Below are 7,915 nucleotides of genomic sequence, written 5' to 3' on the forward strand. Positions count from 1 at the left end.
TATAACAACCTCTTCTACCACAATTTGCCATTAGCACTTCTCTAATTTTGTATTCTCTTCCAGTACTTGGGTTCACGCCTTGTTCCTAATAGTTAACTCTTGCACTGAACTCCAGTTTCAGTAGATGCACTCCTGGTTCTTTTTACAAAGCCTATATATCCCTACCTTGTAATCTTATCCACTTCTCCAGCTTCCCTCAGTTCTTAATTGGTGGATCTAATATGTTGCTCCTCAATCTTAGTTTTATGGTTGAATCTCTAATAATCTGCAAAAATCTCTGACATGGATCATTTATCTATCATGCTATCTTCTTGCTTTCATCAAGTCAAGCCCTGACTGCTTTCCATAATCATAGCTATGGAGAACAATGAAGTAGGTCAGGGAGTGTAATGATTAATATCTCAAAATCTATCATTGACTTGTTTGCACTTAAACATCAACTTTAGCACTAACTACCTTGTTACCTGGGAGCATTGCCTAACCTGTCCAAGCTTTAGTTTCTTCTCCCACAAAATGGGGAAAGGAGGAAGAAGAAGAAGATGAAGAAGAGGATGCAGAAGAAACTCCTATACTTTCCATGTTAGTTATATGAGGTAATCTGAGTAATGCAGGTAAAGCTTGTACATATAATTATGAAGAAATATCAGTTGTTGTAATCATGATAACCATGATCAGTGTTTTCTTATGGACTTCCTAGGCTATCAAATTTTTCACAGAACAGCCTTAAGTCTAGTCATTTGTCTGCTTGTCTTTTTCCGCTAATAGACTGAAAGCTCCCTAAGGGAAAATACTGTCTTATTGCTTTTCCCCTAAAATGCAATGGGTGCACGAATAAATGTGTTGACTTGTTGAAGACCATAAAGTCAAAAGGTCTAATTTTAAAGATAAAAAGTTGAAGTTTCAACAAGTAAATATTCTGACCAAGTCAACAGAGCTAATTAATGATGAAATAAGAACCAAAACTTCGTCATAGCCTATCTCTTTGCCTCATCCCATTTATTTTTATTACCTGAATTTTTTAAAACCAAGATCGAATCTCCCTTTTCTTAAATGCCTCTTTCTGGAGTTAATCGTTTCTCACCTGCTTCTTCTGAACCTGATTCACAACTATATCATATTCTCTTAGATTGTTTTTTAATTTTCAATATTGAGTCTCTCTGTTACTTGTGAAGTCATGAATGTCCCAGTGACTTACTCAACTGTTTATTACTTCTATAACACCTGATGCAGTTCCTAAAGCAGGGAAGATGACAAGTAATGTGTGTTGAATTTAATTAGACAGAGTAAGACCCATCAACACTGGTCTAAATACTGTGTATACTGACTAGTCCCATTTTATGAAATGCACACATATTGTAGTAAAATTTCACTTGGGTGCTTCTCATAACCTACAAAAGTTCAACTCTTCCAGCTTTAAGGAGTCTTAACCCACCATCCTCTATCCCAGGATATAAGACACCACTACCACCCTTCCTATTGCTTTGTAATAATTTAGGAACTACATTCCAGTTAGACACCACTATCCTAAGTTTCTCAGTTGAGCTCTTGGAACCTATGAGCAAATTATTGGGCACTCGTAGTTATATATTCCCAGGGGGTTCAAAACCCCAATCAGTCAGCTGACTGTCTGAGAATCACTGCTTAAGGGTTGGCATTTGGAAAGTCCAACATTTTTCAGAACTTGTGCTCACATGAAATACATACATATTAAAGGTGTCTAAGCTGGAGTGGGCAAAAAGAGAGAGCAGTCTATCGAAGAATGGCAAGATGATAGAGACAGAAACATTCATATATATTTTACAGCTAATCCTTTTAGTTATCTAATGCTTAATATTTTAGTGCCAGAATATATTATTGAAAAGCTTATAAAGATGCATATATTGAAGATGAGAGATCAAAATTGTTTACTGATAAAATACACTTTCAAATTTGTAAGCTGCTTACCCTATCATTGTATAGAGCTGACTTTCTCTTTGAAGAAAAAGAAGCTATTTTCACCTTCTTTTGTGTATGTGTCAGTGTATCTCTTTTCTTTTCATTTATCTTTTAGTGTATGACTCTGTTCTCATTGATTGTCTAAGCAATCTAATCTTGGATCCAGAACTTGAAGGCTTAGATCTAGAATTTGCTTCAGATGTATTATCTTTATGCTGCAAAGTCTGATTCACCATTTGGATGTGTTTTCTTTCTTTAAACAGGGAAATAAAGAAAAGTTAAAGAAAGCTCAGGAAAGGGAGGAAAAGAAGGGTAGGGTATGGGAAAAGAAGGAAAAAGAGAGAGGAAGGAAGCAAGGAAGGAAAGAGAAAGATTTACGGAAAGACTGAGAAGAGAAAAGGAAACAGGAGTGGAGGGGAGGAGGGAAAAGAAGAGGAAGAAATAAAACAGAAGAGATGCTATATGCTATGCTACCAGTCATCTTCCTATTGCTTTTCAGCATTAGAGAAGATGAGGAGTCTGGTTATCGTGGTGAAACAAGCTTCCAAGCAGGATTAGAAAAGTAATCAATGGCAAGACAAGTACTATTGATTGCCACTACTCCTGCCCGCGCCCTCGCAAACAGATGAAACCCGGCAACTCAGTTATCAATGGCAAAGCCACTTATAGCACTGAGAACTATACTGATGAAAGAAAACCATGCTAAATGATAGGATTAAAGGCTTCGTATGTCTTTTTAAAGTGTAATGTATTTTATAAAAATAGGTGAATATTGACTGACTCATTACCTTTAGTATGGTAAAGAACTAATTACTAATGGGTGCTTAAAAGTCATGTTAATGACATAAAGTAAACACCATAACTTCTTTTCCTACCAAGAGTTTTTCCATGTGTCGTAGATACTATCCAGTTTTTAAATATTGGTTTACTTCTTCTTTAACTCTGAGTCAAAATTTAAAAACAGATTTTTAAGGATAGAAAATACTAGAACACACAAAAATATTAATCTCTGGGATGCAATATTTTTTGTTTCTAATCCCAAGTTAGCTGCTAAGTTAACTATTAAGTAAATGGTTTTGGCTTTCCAGGCTGTTAGGCTAATGAGTATATGTAGAACATATGTTTTCAACTTAACAATTACACGCACAAAGCTGTCACTCCATAGCTAGTATTCAGCTTCCCTCTGCAGCTGACCTTCAAAGCACTGATGATCTCAGGTAGGATGCTGAGACCACACATACAAGAGTAAAAGTGAAGATAGAGGGTGTTAACCAATTTGTATTTAGAGAGGGATGATGAAGAACGCTTAGCTCTTTTTTGAGGCCTAGAGCTAGTTTCTATTTGTTTCCTGGTCAAATAAACTTCCTCACATTTTTCTGTAATCTACTAGGTTACCTTCTTGCTAATTATGCCTATGAATATTCCCTTTCAGGGCATTTGCAGAGGAGGAGACGCCTATGTGGCCAACTCCTAGTTGAGATCCGTGATGTAACCTCTACATTTTAGGTTACTTCCTGAGCATTTAGAAAAAATATATATATATTTCTCACCCTTTTTTACAGCCAAGTATGGCCATGTGACTAAATTCTGGCAGCATGACTAAATTTTGGCAAAAAATTTGTGTGGCAAATTTTGGTCGTTCTCGCCAATGTGTCTCTTTCCCATGGTCTCCTTTATCTCTTCTTCCATGATCTGTTTGGAATGTGAACTCTGTCATATTGGATTATGAGCATAAGGCCCCATTGAGCTAGACAGGGCCTGGAATCCCTAAGGATTTCACAGAGCAGAGCTGCCATAACAACCACGGTTTACGTACCTGTAGACTCTTAAATGAGAGAGGCATAGACTTCCATCCTCTTTAAACGACTGCTTTAGTTGTTCGTTTAATCTCTCACACCTAAAGCAAAACCTTTCTAGTCTAACAACACAAGATACAACACATATATTAGACCAGAACTTATACATATTTCAACTGATGGTGCTCACAGACGTAATCCAAATGGCAAGACCACCCTGGAATCTGTTTTCCTACGTGGAATAAAAGTGTGGACATTTTTTAAGGGTGATGACACAGTCTTACTTTAAAAGCTTTCCTTCAAGACCAGCCTGACCAACATGGAGAAACCCCATCTCTACTAAAAATACAAAAATGAGCTAGGCATGATGGCACATGCCTGTAATCCCAGCTACTCAGGAGGCTGAGGCAGGAGAATTGCTTGAACCCAGGAGGCAGAGGTTGCAGTGGGTGAGATCACGCTATTGCACTCCAGCCTGGGCAACAGAAGCGAAACTCCATCTCAAAAAAAAACAAACAAACAAACAAAAAAAGAAACAAAACAACAACAAAAACAAAAAACCCCCACAACCTTCCTTAACTTTCCTTAGCTGCAGTTATTAATCATAAATAAATAAATAAGGTTCATTTGGATACACACCACTCCTAAGGGTATAATGGCAATTTTAATCTTGGCTGTTGGTCTGGAATAATGTTATCTGATTTTGATATGATCCAAAGAGAATTGTCCTTTTAAAGTGATGTATGATGAGCCTTGATAACCAGACGCGTTGACATTTGGGAAGGAAACGGTTTGCTGGCAGCCTGGCCTGGAGTTGCTTGGGCTCCTGGCTTTATACTCACTCACCCAGGGCTGCCACAGAAAACTCACGGCAAAATGTCATAGGCAGAAAACACTCTGATGGAGAGCTAATTACCACTTGGAGAGATTAATTTGATTGCAATGGCTGTTTCATAATATACAGATTCAAAATGAGCATTTTCCAAGTTTCTAAGATGAGCAAAGGGCTATAAATGCATTTGAGGGGTGGGTAAAATAAGGTGGACTATTTTGTATTTATAAAATATATACTCTGAAAAGAGCTTGAAGGATTTCAAAGATAAATCAACAGCCTCTAAACTGTTCTAGAAACATACAAAAGGAGATAATCTAAATTTGTTTCTATTCACCACGAAACTCTAAATGTACCACCAGAATCCTCCTGGCAGGTTGTCAGGGTACCCACAGTCCAGGATTAACAGAGACCCTCTGATATGAGTTCCCTTACCTCTCCTCCCTCTCTCCTCCAAATGTTATTCTTGAGAAGGACTCATGCTCTGAAGCAGCCCTGTTTCTTGGAAGCTTTCAGTCCTCCCTGGGGTCTCCAGGATCCTGCTGCATCAGCCTGTTCCATTTCCTTCACATATTCAAACTCTTCCTTTTCACTTCCTCCCCTCTGCCAAACTTCAAATAAATTCAAACTACCTCTTCAACTCCTCTCCCGACCTAAGCTAACTAGTTTCTTCTTAGACTGCAAAACTTCTCAAAAGAGCATCACTCTTTGTTGCCTGTCCTTTCTCTCCCATTCTCTATAGTGGCTCCTGTAATCTGGGCAGTGTCCCTACACCTAATGAAACTGCTCCACCAAAGTTCACCAAGACTGTGCTAAATTAAAAAAATACTTCCTTAAGCCTCATTCTCCTTGACTACTAGTGTCTCTAACCACCATTGATTCTTGGCCTTTTCTCAAGCCAAGCTCCTCTCCAGCTTGCACCGACCTCTGCAGGGTCCCTCATTACTGGCCATGCCTTCCTGAAAACTCTTTCCTCCTTTGGCATCTTTACAAGATACCGTGACCTGTTTCTCCTCCTCCTCCTCTGAATTCTGATGCTGCTTTTCTAGCATGTTTCCATTTGTACAACATTTAAATATAAGTGTTCCCTGAAGTTTACGTTTCAGAACATCATGTTTCTTACTACGGTGTATGTGCTATTGCATCAGAAATACTATTTCCATAGTCATGATAAGCTCCATGCAATTCATTCTCAAATAAAATGTCTCAAGTCCTGAAATCTCTTTCAAGCCCCAAGTAAGATAACCTTTGTACATTTTATATGATTGTGTTAAAGCATAGAAAATCAGGATGTTTCAAACAAAACACATCATCTTACACCTTAATTCTATCTCTTGTCCTTTTTCTACATGTCTGGTTCAATAACCACTTCATCATTTTTATTTCTAAGCTTCACAATACAAGTGTTATTGTCTACATCCCTCTAACTCATATCCATTCCTGGCCCTTGTGACCATTGACTTAACTCTATATAAGTACAAGGGATTATCTCAGGTGCTGGGCAGATGCAAGGATCAAGTAAAAGCTTCCCGAGGATGCCTATGAGTTGATGGCAGCCCTAACAACAATGCCCACACAATGCTTCTTATATTTATCCACTTGTTTTCATTCTGATAGACTCGAATTTGAGCCCTCCTAAGCTCTCCCACTGTCCGTTGTTACAGCCTCACAAGAGATTTCACTCTCTCCATTCTCTTCTCATATCCAAGTGATCCTCCAGGTTGTTTCCATAGTTACCAATTCTAAAAGAAATTTAATCCAGTTATTTGTCTAGTTAAAAAGCAAAAAAGCCTGCTGTGCCTCTCCACTGCACTCAAAACAGAATTCATGCTCCTGCCTAGAACGTATATCTCAATACAATGTATTTGTATAGTCAACAAAAACTATTGAGCATGCTGGTGCCTAGACACAATACAGCTGCTTGGGGCACAGAATTTCTGCCCTTATGAGGTCCAAGTTGAGAAGCTAAGAATCACAGGCCCAAAAATAATTTTTAATAAAAATACCCCAAAAATAGAGAGCTAGAACTGTTAATGTAGTAATAACTTTTTTAAGTCGGTTGGCAATAATTCAAAAGTAATTCCAATCTTTCTATGTTCTTCTTGGAAAACATTACCAGAAATTCAATTTATGTTCTACAGCAATATCCCACACAAAAAAAACATGGTTTCCTCTCTTGTCCATTAAAATTCTCTCTTTCTCTGCAAATGCTTTAGAGACTATTCTTAAAAATTCCTCCTCAGTTTACCCAAGTCACTTTTCAGTTTTCTTTCTGGCTTCAGATTTAGATGTTACTTTTTAATCAATTGCATGGATTCTTTATCACAAAAGCAAATCTAGGAACAAACCCTTTTCTGCAGCCCCTCTAGTCCTGTCTGTCTCTGCCTTTTGTCACAATTATCTCCAGAAAAAGCCCACGAAAAGGAGCTGGCAAAGAAATAACACTACTTGAGTTAAACAAACAAACAAACAAACAAACAAACAAAAAACCACTAGAAAGGCAAGTTGGGAATGCTGACATATTAAAATTATCATGTCCTCAAATAAAAAATTACAAAGGAATTTTCTTGCTGGAGTTATCAGTGCTGAGAGGGGGAGGAAGTGGGGCACACTAGGCAGAGATGGTTCCTCAGAGGAGGAGATGCCTGAGTTGAACATGAACAAATGAGTTAACCCATGGAGAGCAAACTCAGAAAAGCCTCACATTTCAGGCAAGTAACAGAATAAACCTGGAAGTCAAACAATGTCAGGACCTGAGCCGCAAGGCTGGGAATATGGACCATAGTTGCAGGTCTGGAGCCACAGAGTGACCTAAAAAAGAAAAAGCAGCAGAACTCCTGGCCTGCACATGGATTCAGTATTGAAAGAGAATTGAACAATTCAGGATCAGGCACAGAAAGAATTCAGTAATAGAGACCAATGAAGTAGCCCGGTGCTATCAACTGCTGCCACAGTGTGTGTGGGGTGTGTGTGTGTGTGTGTGTTTACAGGCAGCAGGAGTGATACAGGAAGTGGTGATAGTTGGTAGCAGAGAAAACCAAAATGGAGGTAAGTGGAGGCTACATAAGGCAAATGTGCAGAGTCACCCCACAAAGCTGAAGATTTCAGATGTGTCAGGTAACTTGAAAGGCCTGTGATTCTGACTAATCCTCTGGATCCCAGATGCATGATTAGCTCGTAAGTCGAACCCCTTTTAAATGAGGGTTGGGGATGCCAACTTCATTGGAGTTCTTCCTACTTTAGAAAGGATGGGCCCAGAAATTCAAATGAAGTTTAAATATTTGCTTACTGCTTGTAAACGAAGCAAGCTGTGAGTTTCAGGGACATGATGGGGCAGAGAAAATATTGGGTC

General features: G+C 38.5%; 1 pseudogene; it reads right to left on the reverse strand.

Annotated features, from left to right (window-relative positions):
- Window positions 1–5,615, reverse strand: part of LOC111549688 — a 156,579-nt pseudogene extending 150,964 nt beyond the window's left edge.
- Window positions 5,616–7,915: the final 2,300 nt, after the last annotated feature.

This window comes from Piliocolobus tephrosceles, chromosome 7 (assembly GCF_002776525.5).
Source record: "Piliocolobus tephrosceles isolate RC106 chromosome 7, ASM277652v3, whole genome shotgun sequence".
NCBI classification, from domain to species: Eukaryota; Metazoa; Chordata; class Mammalia; order Primates; family Cercopithecidae; genus Piliocolobus; species Piliocolobus tephrosceles.